Genomic DNA, 19,962 nt, shown 5'->3' on the forward strand with positions numbered 1-19,962 from the left:
GGAAGGCTTTATGGAAAAGAGGAAATTTGACTACCTTTGGCTAAAACATAAAAGTATTTTTTAATAATCTTTAGAGTTTAAATCACCATTTCTGTATCAAGACACTAATAATACTGTCTAATAATATAACACCAGGTATCATACTTTAAAACTGTTGTTCTTAGTTTTCAATTGCCATTCACTTAAAACCATGTGGGTTATGACAGGTACAGTGTAACCACACGAGGCTGAAGAAGGCTGAGTTTCATTTCCAACCACCCCCAAGACAGAGCTTAATTTTACATTTTGCTAAATTGATAGCACACCTGCCTTGTGATGGTATCTTTTACTTTATTATCTATATACAATATAATGCATATATACAGAAAAAGACCTGTTAATATAATTGCTTAAAAAGGCTATGTATTTTACCATCTTTTTTCATGGTGTACAAATCTATATCACTGAAAATTGATATTTTTAATATTTTACAAACAAAATCTACTGACTAATCATTTTTAACTGCTTTTGATTCAAATCATTTAGCCTTCTGATGGCCAAGAGAACAGGTTTGTATTGGGACCCAGCACCCAAATGGGTGATATCTAGGATAAATGAAGAAGAGAAAAGATCATCTTCACTACAGTTTCCCACCCCCTATCCCAAACTTCCTTGGCCACATATTGCATCTCGCTCTACCCAAGCCTGTCCCAGCTCCAAAATCATAAATTTAAGTGCACTGTCTTAATCCATTCTTAGTCCATTCTGGTCACTATCACGGAATAGCATAGACTGAGTGGTTTAAAACAACAGAAACTTATTCTCACAGTTCTGAAGCTGGAAGTCAGAGACCAGAGAGCTGGCAAGTTCAGGTTCCGGTGAGGGTCCTCTTGAGGGTTGCAGATGGCGTTTTTTCTTGGATCATCCATGGCAGAGAGAAGAGAGAGAGAGAGAAGCAAACTCAGGAGACGTGAATCCCCTGCATGAGGGCTCCACGCTCTTGGCCTAATCACATCCCAAAGGCCCCTCATTCTAATATCATCACACTGGGGGGTAGGGTTTCAACATATGTATTTGGGGGTGGGGAACACACACATTCAGTCCATGACACAGCCTTCTTGGATGACAAGCCCTTCCCCCTTGCTTTCACACCTTTTCATCTACTACATCTCTCTCTCTCCAATTTCACCCAGACCTCCAGATCCTAGAGCCCTTCCTTTCCTGCCAACCATCTATGTCCTCTCTCCTACTTCTCCACAAAATATGGGTGGATCCTCACCTCAATTCTTTCCTACCAAGATCATCACCTCCCTTGTTCCCTTGCCCTTCTGTCATGCCTAGCCCCCCAAACCCCAAGCTAGATCTAACCAACTACTGGCCTGCTGATGTGAGCTGCTGGAGGAAAGCTCACCACTGCTCCTACACTGGAACTTGACATCAATGTTTTCCTGACCAGCTGTTCCTCTCATTCTCTCCAGTGGCTATTTTCAACCATCTTAGCTTTCTCCAAACCTTCTACTCCAAGATGGCAGATACAGCCAACTGAGGAGTCAACCAGAGTCCTCTTCTTCCAAGACACCCAGGAAAACTATATTTAACAGTTGCGCCCCCCACCCCCTTACATAGGTTATGGCCATTCTACTGAGATCTAGTCATAGAATTTGAGCAGAATGTTGTTCCCCTTCTCCCAGTTCTGGCCTATCCAAACCTCCCACAAATGCTCCTTTGTCTTCCCCCTGCTGCACTACGGATGCTAAGACCTAGGGCAGATATGATGTCACCCATTAAACCATGGGGGTTATGACAGGCACAGTGTAACCACATGAGGTTGAAGTTGGCTGGGTTTCACTTCCAACCACCCCTGAGACAGAGCTTAAATTTACATTCTGCTACCTTGATATCACACCTGCTTTGTGATAGTATCCTTTACTTTGTTATTTATACAGAATATAATGCATATACATAGAAAAGGACACATAAACACAATTACCTGAAAAAGGCTCTGTATTTTAACATCTTTTTCTTGTTAATCAGAACCTCTATCTGATGTGGTCCTGAATGACTTTGGGAAACAAATCACACACACACACACACACGCATACACACACACACCCCAACCCTGGCCTTCTCCACCCTCACTGTGCCAGGTGGATTTTACGTGGATGAGGAGCAAGCAACAGCCAGATCACAGAGGCAGCTCCTCTCCTGTCCCACATCCGTCTCACCCCCTTGCCTCCTGTTCTCCTGAAGAAGAAAAACGAAAATTTATTTTGTTCTCCTTTAAGTACTGGAGACCAACCTACTATAGCTTGAATAATCAGGATTTTTTAAAGAATGTATTTATTTATTTGAGATAGAGAGATTGAGCACAAGAGCACAAAGAGGGGGAGTGGCAGGAAGAGGGAGAGGCAGAAGAGACTCCTCGCTGAGCAGGGAGGCCGATGTGGGGCTCGATCTCAGGACCCTGAGATCATGACCTGGGCCGAATAGAGACGCTTGTCCAACTGAGCCACCCAGGAGCCCCCTGAATAATTAGGGTTTAATGATACCTGTTGTCACTTGGAAGATGACCTCAGAGAGTCTGAGAACAGCAATCATCACATGGCCTCTGGCACCTAACATTCAGCATGGAGAGGGAGAAATGAGGACAGACCCCGGCTCTGTGCCCTTCCATGTCTCCCGCAGCATTATATCCCAATATAACAATTTTGGGCCTGAAGTCCTGTGTTGATCTTCCCTATATGTCTAAAACAAAAGTAAGTATCTAAATGGAAATTGAAAAAACGATTTCCTTTGACCGTAAGTAAAAATATTATTTTTTTTTCCTGGATTAAATTATCTTTACAATCGTTATCAGTAAACAATTTGAGCAAAGCACCTAAATATTACATATTTTAAGTCATTAAATATCAAGTAAACATAAAGTAAGATATAAAACAGAAATTATAACTTAAAAAGTAAAATGCATTGAGAATGAAGCTCTTATAGATGAATGGACTATTTTGTCGAATGGTTTTGAGTTTGGGGCTTTTTTTCATTTACTTACCAATCTGTGGCTGATAGGCTGAGACTAGTTCCTAAAAATAAAACTATTCTTATTTTCATTTTTTTAAACAATTGTGAAAACTTTGTTCAAATAAATAAATAGAAATAGAAGGTATCTATCTATAGAAATGTACCTCAGATATTTGAACAATTTCTCAGCATTCCTGATAAAATTATTTTGATCATTTACCATGAAAAATAAGTTACTTTTCTGTTGTCGATCAACTATCTATCATGTCTATCATTGAATAGTCCTCTGATTAAAGGGTAACTACGGGCTTACCTACTCTTTGACTTGAAAACTCCCTGATTTGCAAAAGAACCTACCAGCGCATCGCTAGGCATTCACTTGCTCAGCTCCACACCTCCAGCTGTCCTTGGCCTTCAATGCAGGGTTCACACCCAGGGCCAGTAGCCTCCACAAGATTCATAGTAAATGGGGAAGGGATAGTTATAAAAGAGGACAGGAGAGCAAACTCTCAGACAGATAAATTTTAGGAAAATATACACACGCAAGATGAACACTAGGAAATTCATTCCTTAAAACTACCAAGGTGTGTTTGCTCTTGGGAAATACATCGAGACCGTGTACTGAAGACCAAGAACCAAACGAATTGGCAGGGTCCCCAGAGGAATTCTCCTGGATTCTGTGGGCCCTGAAAAGCAAATGCCATTTTGTAAAGATACTCTCTTCTCTTAAGAGCAGAGACTGTTCTTTTAAATTCGTTAGAACTTTAAAGTATAAATAGAATGGATGACATTTGCGTATAGATCAGCAGTTAGAATTTTAGCGGCACATAAAATGTTTGATTGACTCTGGGCTGGTGTTTTTGGGTTTTTTTTTTTTTTAAGATTTTATTTTATTTATTTATTTATTTTAGAGAGAGAGAGAGTGTGCGTGACAGGAGGTGGGGAGGAGCAGGATGAGAGGGACAAGGGGATGCCTCACTGAGCACAGAGCCCCCCATGGGGCTTGATCCCACAACCATGAGATCATGACTTGAGCTGAAATCAAAAGCTGATCCATTAACTAGCTGAGCCACCCAGGTGCCCCAGGGCTGGTTATTTAAAGACAGTGTGTTACTCATGCCAAGCTAATCAGCCAGCCCCATCACAAGAAGGGCTCTGTGGCCATCCAGGGCAGCCTGAAGTAATAGCCACTCATCCCCTGAGGGCACCTGGCAGACTTGCTGCTGCTCCCTAGTTAGAAGAGGCTACACCCAGTGTCCTCTATGCCCCAAGTCTAGGAGGGAACAGCAGTGCTTGTCTCTTTCTCTGCATCAAGTGACAGCTGGCCCCTGACCACAGTGGTAGGAAATTCCAGTCCTCAACTTGCTTTTTTTTTTTTTTAAAGCGGGAACTTTTTTTTTTTTTTTTTTTTTTTTTTTTGACAGATAGATCACAAGTAGGCAGAGAGGCAGGCAGAGAGAGGAAGGGAAGCAGGCTCCCTGCTGAGCACAGAGCCCAATGCAGGGCTCGATCCCAGGACCCTGGGATCGTGACCTGAGCCGAAGGCAGAGGCTCTAACCCACTGAGCCACCCAGGCGCCCCCTCAACTTGCTTTTGACCAGGCACACTACTCTCCTTTCCTCCCTCTGGGTCTAGGGAAGAACAGTATATTCATACTGTTCATCTGTTGTGTTTTTTTTTTTTCAAAATTTTATTTATTTATCTGACAGAGAGAGGGGAATCACAAGTAGGCAGAGAGGCAGGCAGAGAAAGAGGGGGGAAGCAGGCTCCCTGATGCAGGGCTTGATCCCAGGACCCTGGATCATGACCTAAGCTAAAGGCAGAGGCTTAACCCACTAAGCTACCCAGGCACCCTTTTCCATCTATGTTTTATATGAAGAAGGATTCCAGAACCAGAGAATGACTGTCAAGCAAATCAACACACTAGATTCTTCTTTTTTTTTAAATTAATATATAATGTATTATTTGTTTCCGGAGTACAGGTCTGTGATTCATCAGTCTTACACAATTCACATCGCTCACCATAGCACATACCCTTCCCAGTTTCTATCCCCCAGTCACCCTATCCCTCCCACCCCTCTCCACTCCAGCAACCCTCAGTTTGTTTCCCAAGATTAAGAGTCTTTTATGGTTTGTCTCCCTCTCTGGTTTCCTTTTGTTTCATTTTTACCTCCCTTCCCCTATGATCCTCTGTCTTGTTTCTCAAATTCCTCTTATCGGTGAGGTCATATAATTGTCTTTCTCTGATTGACTTATTTCACTTAGCATAATACCCTCTAGTTCCATCCGTGTCATTGCAAATGTCAAGATTTCATTTTCGATGGCTGCATAATATTCCTTTGTACATATATACCATGTCTTCTTTATCCATTCATCTGTTGATGGACATCTAGGCTCTTTCCATACTTTGGCTATTGTGGACATCGCTGCTATAAAGATTGGGGTGCATGTGTCCCTTTGGATCAGAGCTCTTCATGCCATGTCACTCTGTAGGCTGCTTGTGAACTTCTGGAATGGAGCCTGACTCCAGTCTTCCTGACTCAGCTGGGGATTGTTGGGATGAACATAGCATCACAGACACAAGGTGCAGCTGCCGAAGACGGCCATTGACTCAGGAACAAAAGAAAAAGTCATTTTCCCTGAAAAGAGAGTGAGACTCTGCCCCCCATCCTTGACCTCCTCTGTCCCCTCACAGGGCTCCACGTGTCCTCTTCCTGGTCAAGCCTAGCTCCTCAACTGGCTCATGAAACCATGTCCTGGAGCTTCAGGAATCTTCTGTCTACACAGCACCTCTCTGCTCACACCTTTCCCTCACAATCCGAAAATACCGAAGATTTTCTCTAGAAGCTCCTTGTTGCAGATAGTAAAACATAAAATGCAGATACAATGATTAAAATAACCTCAAAACTGCAAAAGACTTAAATGATAGTATAGATTCCAGAAACAGAACAAACTACGTTCCAGAATGTAACTTGGTCGTCAGGTTGGCATTTCAAATCAAGGGCGTAAAGAGCCTTGTTTAGTAAGTGGTGGTGGGACCACCATGTTGAGGATAAGTACATAAACATAGCAGAACCTCCATAAAAATCCCTAAATGACTGGGCATGGGTGCTTCTGGGTTGGTGCTCATGTGCAGCTGTGGGGAGGACTCTGTGCCCAGGGAGGGCCTGGAAGCCCCACTCCCCTCCCCCATGCTTGCCAGACACATCTCTGCCATTTGACTTTTCTTGAGTTGTGTTTTTTAATAATAAGCTGGTAAATGTAAGTGAAGTATTTTCCTGAGTTCTCTGAGTTGTTCTAGCAACCATGGAATGGGAGGAGGAGGTCGAGAGAATCCCTAGCTTCTAGGCAATCAGGCAGAAGTATAGGTGTGAGGAGAGTCTCAGGGACTAAGTCTTTCTCCTGTCGGGTCTTCGCTAACTCCAGGGACATTATTGGCGAAACTGACACTCCAGAATTGAACTGAATCAAAAAAATTAGGTGCACCTGGCCAGCTGAGTCAGTAGAGTGTGTGACTCTTGATCTTGGGGTTGTCAGTTTGAGCCCCAACATTGTGGGTAAAGAGTTATTTTTTTTTTAATTTATTTGTCAGAGAGAGAGAGCAAGAGACAGCACAAGCAGGGGGAGTGGCGGGCAGAAGGAGAGGGAGAAGCAAGCTCCTCGCTGGGCAGGGAGTCCCACACAGGACTCTATCCTAGGACCCTGGGATCGTGACCTGTGCTGAAGGCAGACCCCCAACCGACTGAGCCACCCTGGCACCCTAGAGAGTAATTTAAAAAAAATTTTTTTAATGCAGAGAATTGGAGAATTGCTCAGCAGGAGGAACAATGCCCCCACGTTTGTTGTTAGAAGTGTTGTGAGTTGCACAATTCAGAAACCAATTATATCATTTGACAGTAAACTGCTGAGCTAGTGCCTCCCACACACATTTTCCTGGGGCATTTGTGCAACCCCCTGTCTGAAGTGAAGAGAACTGGGAACCTCTTTTCTCCCTGTCCTTCTGTCCTTCCCTACTGCTCTAGGAAAGACGGGGCAGCGTTCAAGCTTAATTGCTTGACTCCTACCCCAGGCGGCTGGCTTCTCGCTGTAGACGCCCATTCACTTGGAAGAGAAGGACTGTGCCTCTCCTTCCACCTCCACAATTAGAAGATATGCCTTGCATTCAACTAGTTTAGCAGAGTTTACAGTATTTATTTTTCAAAGGAGAACACTGAGACTTTGACATTTTCAACTGATTTGCCGGAGTTCACACGGCAACTTGGTGTCAGGGCCTAAGGGTCCCATGTCTGTGCTCTCTGCTCAGTTAACTTCGAGTAGTTTGCTTCAGGAAGGATTTCTGCTTTAGGAGGCCACTGAGGCTGCCTCAGCCCTTGTACAAGACCTTTGATTATTCTCCCCATTCCTGAAGGCACCCACATTTGAGAAGTTCTTCTGGTTCAATATTTTGTTGGGGAGGTTGGGAGTACTCATCCCATGAGGTGAGGTTAGAACAGGCCAGAAGGGAGAGAACCTTCCTCTGAGCATGAAATGAGAACTAGAAGATTGGCCAGAGCAGGGTATCCCCAAACCTGGAGTCTTCTGGATGTGTCCTGTCAGACCCTGCAAGAATTCTTTGTGAAAAGTCACAGAGAAGGGACCTGGTAAATATGTGTCCTTCCCTGCTGCCCCCAATCTCATTCATCTACTTCCAGAAACAAGGTTTATTCTGACTCAGCCCCAGAATCTGAGTCATGGACACTCCCACACATGCTTGGCAGGCCTTGGCCTTGATGGTCTATCCTCTCAGACTGCCAGACTTTCCTCACCGTTTGGACACTAAATGTGGTCTTTCTCACCAATAATACAGTTCCTTCCTCTGGTTAAAATAACAACACTCTCGGGGTGCCTGGGTGGCTCAGTAGGTTAAGCCTCTGCCTCTGGCTCAGGTCATGGACTCAGGGTCCTGGGATCAAGCCCCGCATCAGACTTCTGCTCAGCAGGGAGCCTGCTTCCCCCCTCTCTCTCAGCCTGCCTCTCTGCCTACTTGTGATCTCTCTCTCCATCAATTAAATAAATAAAATCTTAAAAAAAAAATAACACTCTCACTCAGAGATGGAATTTCACCATCAAGCCCAGCCTTTCCCGTTGGGCCGGTCTGGAGAACTGGGCTGTGATTGCAACAGTGGGTTTGAAGGGCGGGCTTTTGCTAAAAGAGTGAGCGGACTTCTGAGGCACCTGTCAGGAAGCACGCCGGGACTTGTGAATCTCCACGAGAAGAAGCTCATTTTCTCATTTCAGCCTCTTGTGCAAATGTCCTCATTTTTTTTTTTTTCCTAAGTGAACACAGAGCTTGAACTCACCACCCTGAGATCAAGGGCTGAGCTGAGATCAAGAGTTGAACGCTTAACCAGCTGAGCCACCTGGGCTGCCCTGTCCCCCTCATTTTTGTTTTTTTAAAGACTTTATTTATTTATTCGACAGAGAGAGATCACAAGTAGGCAGAGAGGCAGGCAGAGAGAGAGGAGGAAGCAGGCTCCCCGCCAAGGAGAGAGCCCAATGCGCGGCTTGATCTCAGGACCCTGGGATCATGACCTGAACTGAAGGCAGAGGCTTTAACCCTCTGAGCCACCCAGGCCACCCCCCTCATTTTTTTAATGAATATATTAGCTTTCTTCACATGGATAGTTCCTGCTCTTGTTGGAGCACAATGCTAAAGCAGAACAGCAGTAGCCTCTTTATATCCAGGGATGATGACGATACTTAGGTGGGTATAAAATAACAGTAATAACAAACACACATAGCGCTTACTTACACCAGACACTGTGTTAAGTTCTTTCTGTATAGAAACTCATTTTATCCACACAGCAGTCCTGCACGGTCAGTTCTGATATTATCCTTAGATTATGGCTGGGGAAACCAAGCCACAGAGTGGTTAAGTGAATTGCCCACTCTATCACAATGATGGCGTGATGGGTTCAAAACCAGACCCTATGTCCTTGGCCACCACCCAATCCTACTTCTCATATGGTGTATTTCTGAAGAGTGCTCACTGAAAGCGATGATCTCAGACATCAGCTGAAAGTGTAATTCAGACCTCAGGAGTCTTCCAGTCTCCAAAGATATGTCAGACCCCAAATACAAACAGAAAAATATGAGAAAGGTTTTTGGTCAACTACTCATTTCTGAACATTTTTACCGCTAAATGAAGGAAATGAGTGTGCATCCGTACAGGAAAACACCAATTCTGAAACATCATTGGGGAAAGAGTAATTCTTTTTTTTTAAGATTTTAGTTTTTAAGTAATTTCTACATGCCAAACATGAGGCTCAAACTCACAACCCCAAGATGAAGAGTTGCACACTCCATCGACTGAGCCAGCCAGGTGCCCCCCAAATGTAATTCTGGTAAAGAAACACATTTGGCTATTTTCAGAACAGCCTTATAGAGAACCAAAACAACTCTTAAGTCTCTTCTTAAAAAACATCTAATTCCTCTAATAACAGAAAATAATAATCTGCTCATTATTTTTATGAAATGACTCTGAATCATTGTTTAGTCCAGCCTTGCAAATATAAGACAACAACAACAAAAACTACACAAATTTCAAACCATGACAGATTTCTCTAAAAGAAGGTAAGAAGCATGTTTTTCCTTCCCTACTCTCGATCTAGGATCCCTAATATCCAGGAAAAAGGAAGTAATTAAACTTTCTATGAGACAGGTAATGCTTTTGAGGCGGTGAGATGGGAGGATTCGTTTTAGTTTTGTTGTTTTTTTAACGGTTTCATTGTAATGCACACCATCTGTATCCAAGAGTGTTTAAAACATGTAAGAACAGCTTAAAGAATTGCAAGTGAACACTTCAAAGCCACCACCACTGTGACCAAATTCTGGGCCCAGGAATACAGATGGAAGAGGGAACTTCACCATCAGCAAACACACAACACACAGAGGGGGCTTTTGTCCCTCTCCCCTCCTCCATTCTCAGGATGACGACAAGGTGACTGTGTTGGTTTCCTAGGGTTGTCATAATAAATACCACAGACCAGATGCCTTAAACAACAGAAATGTATTTTCTCGAAGTTCTGGAGACTGAAGTCCAAGATCAAGTTGTCAGTAGATTTGGGTGCTCCTGAGGCCTCTCTCCTTGGATTCCTTGGCTTCCCACTGTGTCCTCACTCAGTCTGTTCCTCTGTGCGTGTGCACACCTCCTGCCTCCCTATGTGCCCAAATGTCCTCCCTTTATATGCACACCAGTCAGATGGTGTGCAGGAAGCCTACCCTCACAGCCTCATTTTAACTTAATCACCTCTTTAAAGGCCCTGCCTCCAAGTAGAGTCATGTTCTGAGGCACTGAAGTGAAAGGTTTTGACGTACGGACTTTCGGGCGGGGGATGACTCAATTCAACTTATAGCAGTAACCTTGAAGCCAAGAATTGGTGGAGGCACAAGATGGAAGGATCCGGTCTCGAATCACACCTTGGAAGAGAGAAGCCTAGAGCACCTCTCAACCAGAAACGTATTAGACTTTATGTGGCCAACCAATGAAATTTTCATTTTGCTAACTCACTTATGTTTGGGGATTATTTTTAGCAGTTAACCTACATTGAACAATACTGAAATGAAGGAAAACCCAGCCGTCCTCTATTGAGTTTGTCTAATTAAATCAGTTAATATACTAGCTTCGGGTGATGAGAAGAGTGCGGATGAAGTGGGGCGCCTGGGGGGCTCAGTGGGTTAAGAATCTGCCTGTGGCTCAGGTCATGATCTCGGGGTCCTGGGATCAGTTCCCACATCCAGCTCCCTGCCCATTGGGGAGTCTGCCTCTCCCTCTACCCGACACCCTGCTCGTGCTCTCTCTCTCTCTCAAACAAATAAATAAATAAAATCTTTTTAAAAAAGAATGCAGATAAAGAGAAATGATTCTCCAGTCCTATCCTTCCAAATTAACCATGTACGTTGGCTTCTAAATCACTACCTCCATTAACAATAAATTATATGACTAATTTGAACTAAGATTTTTTAGGTGCAATGAATAGTTCCGGTTTGTTATATGTGCCTAAAAGGAGTACAGAATTAACACATCTGAAATCACTCATTCACAGTTGTTCAGTAAATGGATCCATCCCCATATTCTGACAGTTCTGCGATCTCTACTAGGTCTGTTGAAGTGGAAAGACTGCCAACACCCAACATTCTTCTGTTCAGATGCAGCATATTGGTATGTTAAGGGAAAGACAAAAAGAACTTGACAGACACCTTCCTGACAGCTCACACAGCCATTGAAGAAATGGGCTTCCACCGCCCATTGCGTGGTGAGCAATAAGGAGATACGCATGCGCAAAGATTCGTGATCCGGGCAGGTGTTGCTTGTGGCCAGTTTCCCTGAAGGAAAGGACCCCTAGGGAGAGGAAGGATGCTTTCTCGGGGCTTCCTGGTGCTGGTGACAGACAAGGCTGGCTTCCGCAGACCCTGCTACCGTCCACATACCGTCACATTGTCCCCAGCCTCACTGAACGCTCCTGCTCTTCCAGTCTTTTCTGTCTTGGGCAACTTTATCTGGTCTTCACTTGCAGGAGAACTGGCTCTGCTTGACCCTCGATTCTTCCAAATCGTTTTCATCCTCCACCTGGAAACGAAAAGCCGGGAGTTTGGCCCTTGTTTCTCTGATTCTGTGATGACAGCTCTCGGATGAGGTAACAGAGCTTGGTTTCTTTCTTTCTTTCTTTCTTTCTTTCTTTCTTTCTTTCTTTTTTAATATTTTATTTATTTATTTAATTGAGAGAGAGAGAGTGCACAAGAGAGGGAACATAAGCAGGGGGAGTGGGAGAGGGAGAAGCAGGCTTCCCGCTGAACAGGGACCCCAATGTGGGGCTCGATCCCAGGACTCTGGGATCATGACCTGAGCCGAAGGCAGATGCTTAACAACTGGGCTACCCAGGCACCCCCAGAGCTTAATTTCTGTCTGTCCAGCTGCAGGAGGTTCCTGGAGTAACCCACTTAAAACGCAGTTAATATATCAGAGCATCTTTCTGCCATGCTGTAAAAACAAAGAGCTAGAGAAAAACGTCACCCTCGTTTATGTTTGGGGGCCAAAACAATCAAAGATAGCTGGAAGTCATCGAGGAAACGATTTACAGAGAGAGGCCATCTGTCGTCTGGTGGAATCTCTGGCAAGGCATTGGGTGGATGGTGTGGTCACACTGGACCTGAGAGAGAAGTTGCCTGCTCTCGGGTAAAAGGAAACACCCTTCAGAGACCACACAAGGCCTATGGGTTGCCGGGCACCGGCGTCCTCCCGCAGATGAAACGTGTTTGGTGGCATTCCAAAGGCATGTGTCGTCTGGGGCGGTCAGGTCAGAGCCACAGCCACAGAAAGGAGCCTCCTGTTTAGGATCCAAGGCAATATTAAACACGGTTTAGAAATACCACATTGGGCATAATTAAACATTAGCCCATTCAGAATGGCTTATTTCCCTGTTTCACAGCAGACTGAACAAGATAAAATCAACCTCATGGCCTGTTTAAGGTATTAAGAACTTGAAATGATTCACAAGTGGCAGGAGCTGGTCAGGCTCCCTGCTCAGTGGGGAGCCTGCTTCTCTCTGTCTGCTGCTCCCCCAGTTTGTGCACTGTCTCTGACAAATAAAGAAATAAATCTTTTAAAAAATATTGCCTCCTTGGTCATCATGGGCTTTATCTGAAATGCTACCTACTGGCCATGAGCCAAGACATGTTAATCATTGCCACAACCATGACTTCTGCATGATGGCCCCCTTTAACGGACACAGAGGAAACTCATGTGAAGGATGACATCACATCAGTGTGAGGTTCTGAGACCGGAAACTGTATGCATGGCACATAGTAGGTGCTGAATAAGTCGTGTGTCAACGAATCAATGCACGAACGTGTGGATAAAGTTGCTGTGTTGTCGGGGCATGGTACACATGCTGATCAGCCTAAGTGGGTTACAGGTTTTTTAGGTCTAACAGCCTCAAAATATTTGGTTGACATAGTGGATAATGCTAAACTCATTAATGAGGTTAAGTATAAACCCAAATTCGGGTCACTCTACTGTTCAGATGCTTTAAGTAAAACATCAAAATTCAGAACATATAGGATAAGGGGTGTCTGGCTGGCTCAGTCAGTAGAGCATGCAACTCTCAATCTTGGGGTCGTGAGTTTGAGCCCCACCTTGGAATGCTTAAAAATAAATAAATAAAAATTACTCTATCAGTAAACTTTGAAAGAAAAAAAAAGAATGTATGGATAAAAAGAGAACTGCTTCAGCTTTGTAATTAAAATACTACTAAGATTATAGTAAAACAGGTGTGCCTGGGTGGCTCAGTTGTTAAGTGTCTGCCCTGGTCTCGGGTCATGATGCCAGGGTCCTGGGACTGAGTCTCGCATTGGGCTCCCTGCTCAGCGGGGAGTCTGCTTCTCTTGCCTCTGAAGCTCTCCCTCCTTGTGCTCTCTCGCCCACTCAATAAATGAATAAAAATCTTTTTTTTTAATTTTTATTTACTTATTTGACAGAGAGAGACACAGCAAAAGAGAGAACACAAGCAGGGGAGTGGGAGGGGAGAAGCAGACTTCCCGCTAAGCAGGGAGCCCGATGTGGGGCTTGATCCCAGGACCCTGGGATCATGACCTGAATCGAAGGCAGACGCTTAACAACTGAGCCACCCAGGTGCCCCAATGAATAAAAATTAAAAAAAAAAAAAAAAAAGATTCTATTTAAACACTAAAATTGTTCAGAACAAGCCCAGCTGGAAGCCTGGGTATCTTGTGAGACGTGAGTGAAGCTTCACTTTTCCAAGCACTTTACTTTTCAATACACTGTCCCAGTCCCTTCTCTTATCTAGGAAGCAAGTCAATAGTCTTGCTTTCTCCATTTTACAGCTGAACCAAAAGGAATTGTGGACTAAAAAAACGAGCCAGGGTCACACCACCGGTGAGGCAAAGAAGATTCAAGAGGCAAAGATTCAAGATTAAAATAAACATTTCCCAACATACGTAGAAGCTCGCGATGCCTAGCTAGCCAGAGCCACGCGTTTCAACACTGGCGTTCTCCAAAGCCCCTCGCACATCTAGGCTCTCAGGAATGCTCCTGAAATTCACCCTCGCAGGCAGAGGCCAGAGACAGCTCCGCCACGAAGACTGAGGACTCAGGTCTAAGGCAGGTCTAAGGCAGATCTAAAGCAGGTCTCTACCTCCGCATTTAGTCTTCTGACTTAGAGCAAGCTTCCCAAACTTCTAAGCTTCAATTTTCCCCTTGTTTAAAAAAAAAAGTGGGGATAACCACACTTAGCCCTGAGCGTTGCCATCAGGATTAAATGGCGTCTGACTTACAAAGCACCTAAAACAGTAGCCGGCCAGCGTTGTGCGTTCAGAAGAGTAAACTAGTATTATAACAAGGGCCTAGAGAGAGTGGTTTATCCCTCCTCATTCTCCAGCCAACACTGCAGTCCCACCAAACCTGTTACAACACCCTGCGGCTTAAAAGAAAGCAACTGGGAAGGTCTCTAGTGTCCAACTGTGCTGGGCCCCACCCTGCCAGGCCCCGCTGTGTTGGCTGAAGAACGTGGTCTGAGTCATCCCAGCAGCTGGCAGGGGCAATTTTAAAGTCCCATGGGGCCTCGTCCCTGATCAGATTCACCACACCCCACACCCCTCTCTCCTGTCTGCGGAGAGATAAATGACAAGGGGAAGGCCATGTGTGTTTCTGCATGTCTGGGCAGTCAACTGTGGACCAACGTCTTCTCTGAGTGTCCAGCCTTGATTTGTGTGTGGATGGCACAGACCCTGGGCTCCTACCATCACAGCTGGCGTGGAAACGTAGAGAAGCATGGGTCATTGCATTCTTTCTGGGAGTAGCAGTTTCTGTCCCCCCTGCTTTAGGAAAACCAGCACTGTGCACGCTGCCCCCAAAAAGAAGTTCCTTCCATATCTGACAGAAGAGGCTGATGTCTTTTTCAGTCCTATGAACTTAACTGTTCACCGGTTTGCCTTCGGCAGCTCGTTTTAAAAAAAGACTGGCAGAAAGAAAAAAACACTTCCTGAAAATTAGCTGCCGAGTCACCCGACAAAGGAGACTGTGGCCCTTGTCAGTCAGCATCCACTGGTCGGTGAGCTGACTCACTTTTTCAGGCTTCCATTAGAGGCCTGTTCTCATCCCCACCACCACCACCCCCTCCTTCCTTCCTGCAGACATCCCCCCGCCTAGCGGGAGCGGGGGGGTGTTTCTGTGGCCGCCCCCTCTCACCGCGCCCCCTTGGAAGCTATGCAGTGTCCCTGTCTGTGGCTCTGATTTTTCTGGAAGCATGTATGTATGGGAAGTGGGGCAGAGGCCTCAGAGGCTGGCTGCCTGTGCCCACTCCTTGAAGCTGTAGAATCCACCAGGAGCTTAAAGGAAGTTCTTTTTTTTTTTTTTTTAAAGATTTTATTTATTTATTTGACAGACAGAGATCACAGGTAGGCAGAGAGGCAGGCAGAGAGAGGAAGGGAAGCAGGCTCCCCGCTGAGCAGAGAGCCCGATGCGGGGCTCGATCCCAGGACCCCGGGTTCACGACCTGAGCCGAAGGCAGAGGCCATAACCCACTGAGCCACCCAGGCGCCCCTTAAAGGAAGTTCTTTAAACGTACACCAGAGGTTACCCTAAATCATGATACGCATGGGCCTTAGCAAGCCCTCCCCCATAGCACTGATGGTTTTGACAGATAGGCCCTATGGCCTATGTAAAGAGCAGAGGGGTCAGAATCCCAATAAGAGCACAGAAGGAGGTTGGGGGAGTGGGAGCCATCTGGTCTGGTGGTTCCCAGCCCAACGGCACACTGAGTCGACTGGGGAGCTTGGAACACAGGGCCCACAGAATGGAATGAGAATCTCTGTCCTCAGGGTTGGGACAAGGCATTTAAACCTCCACAGGGAGTCCACCGGGGAACAAAATGGCTCGCAAATACTACTGAGTCACAGACTCCCCCACTGCGGAAATAAACAACCTCCTTAAACACCATTTCAGGGGAGACCCTGACACTCTGAGTTCCCTGTCAGGTCAGACTTCTCTTTAGGCAAATGGTGAGTAAGGTCGGGCAAGGTAAAGCAGCCTCCCCACCCCCCGACCCAGTAGTAAGACCCTTAGTTACAAGAAGCACGTTCGATACCCTTCCTTCTGTCCTAGTGGTGAGTGCTCATCAGAAATAATTCTCTCTGACCGAACCTACCAAGGCACCACAAATAATGAGAAAGGCAATGGTTGCTGTTTATCTTAACCCATGCATTTATGGATCTAATCTCAGGTAAGTCACGTCATAACACTTCAATCCATAAGTCCATTTCCACCACCTTCTTGAAGTTTACGAGTTATCCTCAATACCCCTTGCTAGGGTTAAAGTGTGTCCCCCAGATATGTTGAAGTCCTGACTCCCCGTCCTTACTAATGTGACCTGAATTGGAAATAAGGTCTTTCCAGATGTCATCAAGTTAGAAGGAGGCCATTAGGATGGGCCTGAGTCCAAGATGGCTGGTGTCCTTATAAGAAGAGGAAGAGGCCATGTGAAGACCTCAGCACACAAGAGGATTGCTGTGTCAGCATGGAGGCAGAGCCCAAGGGATGCCTGCATCTAGACATCAAGGAGAGCCAAGGATTGCCAGCAGAAAGAAAAGGCCAGGAAGGATTCTCCCCTACAGGTTTCAGGTTTCTGGTCTCCAGAACCATGAGAGAATGAGTTGCTGCTTTTGTCAGCCACTGAATTTGTGGTACTTTGTAAGGTGGCCCTAGGAAAGTGATATGCCTCCTATTGTCCCATGGATATAAAGGGCAAGGTGACTCAGGACACTGCTGCGGCTCTGCATGCCAGCCTCCCACCCTGGCTTGGTCAGGAGATGCCCCGCTGGGAGCTCCGAGGCTACTCTCTGCCCTGCTTTTTAGGAAGCGTCCCCTTCACTCTTTTGCTCCCTGTGGTTTCTCTCATGGCACCCTCTTTGCTTTCTTTGGGCACTTCCACCTGTCTCCACTGTCTATCTCCCCACCTGGATCGTGACTCGTGACTCCCCTGGGGCAGGGATAATGTCTGTCTGGTCCACGGCCCACACCTATCTCAGTGCCTGGCATGAAGTCATCTCTGAGTAAGTGAGTGCATGAATGTGCAAATGGCATCCAATCTTAATCTTTTTTAAAAAAAGATTTTATTTTTTATTTTTAAGTAAACTCTATACCCAAAGTGAGGCTCGAACCCCCAGATTAAGAGTCGCATGCTCTTCTGACCGACCCAGCCAGGTGCCCCTATTTAATTTTTGTCTTGGACTTCCCTGCTGCCTCTCACCCTGTTGGTCCCCTTCCTGCCTCACCTGAGTGATGCCAAATATTCTCTTGACCATGAAGATTATTCCTTTACTGACCTCTCTTTCTCTGCACGTTCCTAAACTTTCAGTTCCCAGGTTCATTTTTTTAAGCTTATTTATTTTAGGTAAACTCTACACCCAATGTAGGGCTTGCACTCAAGACCCCGAGATCAAGAGTTGCATGCTGTTCCCACCGAACCAACCAGGCGTCCCCCAGGTTCATCTTTTACCTCATTTTCTATCCAACTTTTTTAGTCATAACTACCACTGGTATTTATATGAATCCCCAGCTTCAGGCCAAGTTCTCCCCTGAGCTTCAGGGTTATATATCCAAAGTGTCTCCTACATGCTTCTACCTAAACGTCCCACAACTCCAGCAAATAAAAGTCAGTCCACTTTCCCTCTTCTTCGCATCTGAGGTCCGTCCCTGATTCTCCTACCTTAAACCACTGCCAGCGTTGAGGCCTTCATCATCTTTCTACAACAATATCCTCTCAGCTTTTCCAGATTTTATACTTACGTCCCTCATATCCATCCTTTGTATAGGCACAGGCTGAGACATTTAAAAATCAACTTTCTAGTCACTCCCTACTTAAAGTAGCACAATCATTCTACAAGATAGAGTCCAAGCCCCTTCATATGACAAACCAGACCCTACTTCTCTCCTACCTTCAAGACCCAGCAGCCCCAAAGTGTTTTTATAAGCCGTGTTGTTCTCCTTATACTATGTTTGCTCTTGTTGGTTCCTCTGAAAGAAGTGAACTAGTTAGCTTCTCCTTCTCACTCAATGTGCCAGTGGACAGTCTTTAGAAATAGGTATCAATAATCCCTAATTCCTAGTATGTGTGTCCTATGTGATCCCTTCCCTTGGAGTATGGTTTGAACCTAGCGACTTGCTTCTAACAAAAATAATAGAGCAAAAGTGATGGGATGTCGCTTCCATGATTAGGTCATAAAAGATTATGATTCTGTCTTGTTTGCTCTCTCTCTCTCTCTCACATATTCTTCTTGAATGCTTCTCTGATGAAACAAGATGGGGAAGCCCATGTGGCAAGAAATTGGGGGTGGCTTCTAGCTGACCACCAGTTAAGAACTGAAGACCTCAGTCCAACAAGCATTAAAGAGCTAAGTCCTTCCAACCCCCTGGAGAGCTTAGAAGTAGATCCATGCCCATCTGAGTCAACCTTATTTAGCACCTTGATTGCAACTTAGCGATTGGAGTGAGAAACCCTGAAGCAGAACATCCCTCTATTCCTTGCCTAGACTCCTGACACAGAAACCATGAGATAATAAATGTGCGTTGTTTTAAACTGTTAAAGTTGGGGGTAATTTGTTACATGGCAATATACAACTGATGCACTCATTTCCTACAACATATATTCCATGAAGACTTCAATACCTCCTGCCACACACACACACACACACACACACACACACACACTTTGTGAGCCTCAGAGCAACATTTTGTGTTCACCTCTTAACACTGTATTTAGCAGATTAATTGTAACAATGTGTTTTTGTCTTGGTGTCTCCACTATGCCTTGAGACATTTGCAGCTGTGACATGTGTTCTTGGTTATTTTATCTTTATATCTCTAATGTCAAATGTAGTTCTTGGAACACAGTGTCAAAAATTCTTTCATGGGGGCGTCTGGGTTGCTCAGTGGGTTAAAGCCTCTGCCTTCGGCTTGGGTCATGATCTCAGGGTCCTGGGATCGAGCCCCGCATCGGGCTCCATGCTCAGCGGGGAGCCTGCTTCCCTTCCTCTCTCTGCCTGCCTCTCTGCCTGCTTGTGATCTCTGTCAAATAAATAAATAAATCTTTAAAAAAAATGCTTTCATGGATGAATGAATAAATGAGTGAATGAGTATCACTTTGCTAAATGATACACAGAAATTAAAAAATCAAGAAAGATCATGTTATACCTGTAGGAGCATTAATCAAGTTAGAGGAGCCGACATAAAATCAATTAACATAAATATTAATTAAATAAGTGTTGGGTCATAATAAGAAAAATGTGCTATGGACATATAGAAGATACAATGTCCTTTCTGATCTGGGCAATCTGAAAATATTTCCCGAGTAAGTGGCTTATGACATTGGCCTTGAAGGTTAACAGAACTTTGAGCAGCAAAATTGGGAAGGAGAGGAATCCAAAATTAATGAAAACAATAAACAAATCCTAGAAAGTGAAAAGGTCTCACAGAGTGACAAAGTCCGGCCTGGTGCCAGGGTGAGAAGCCAGATGGAGATGAAGATTGAAGATCAGTTAGACCTTAAAGGGTACAAGCGAGGTCATTGGTCTTAGAGAACACGGTGAAAGCAGAACCTTGGGAAACTGACATTTAAAGACCAAGAGGAAAGAGGAACTTGCTACGAAGAGTGAAGGGGACTCGGGCACGTGATGTGGTATGCTAATCACTTCACAGAAGTTTGAAGGAGGAGGCGGTGCTCTAGGGTCGAGTATGATGCAATCTTAAGAGGCCTTGAGATGTGGCAATTAGGCCACTATTAGCTTTTGAGAAAACGAGTAATCTTTAAGAAAACGGAAAAAAGGAGATGCAAGACAGAAGTAAGAGGATAAAAATAGATATGTTTGAGGAAGTCAACCAACCTTTGAAGAAGCATCCTAATGATACATAACTTG

The sequence above is a fragment of the Lutra lutra genome, chromosome 12 (assembly GCF_902655055.1).
Source record: "Lutra lutra chromosome 12, mLutLut1.2, whole genome shotgun sequence".
Taxonomy (NCBI): Eukaryota; Metazoa; Chordata; class Mammalia; order Carnivora; family Mustelidae; genus Lutra; species Lutra lutra.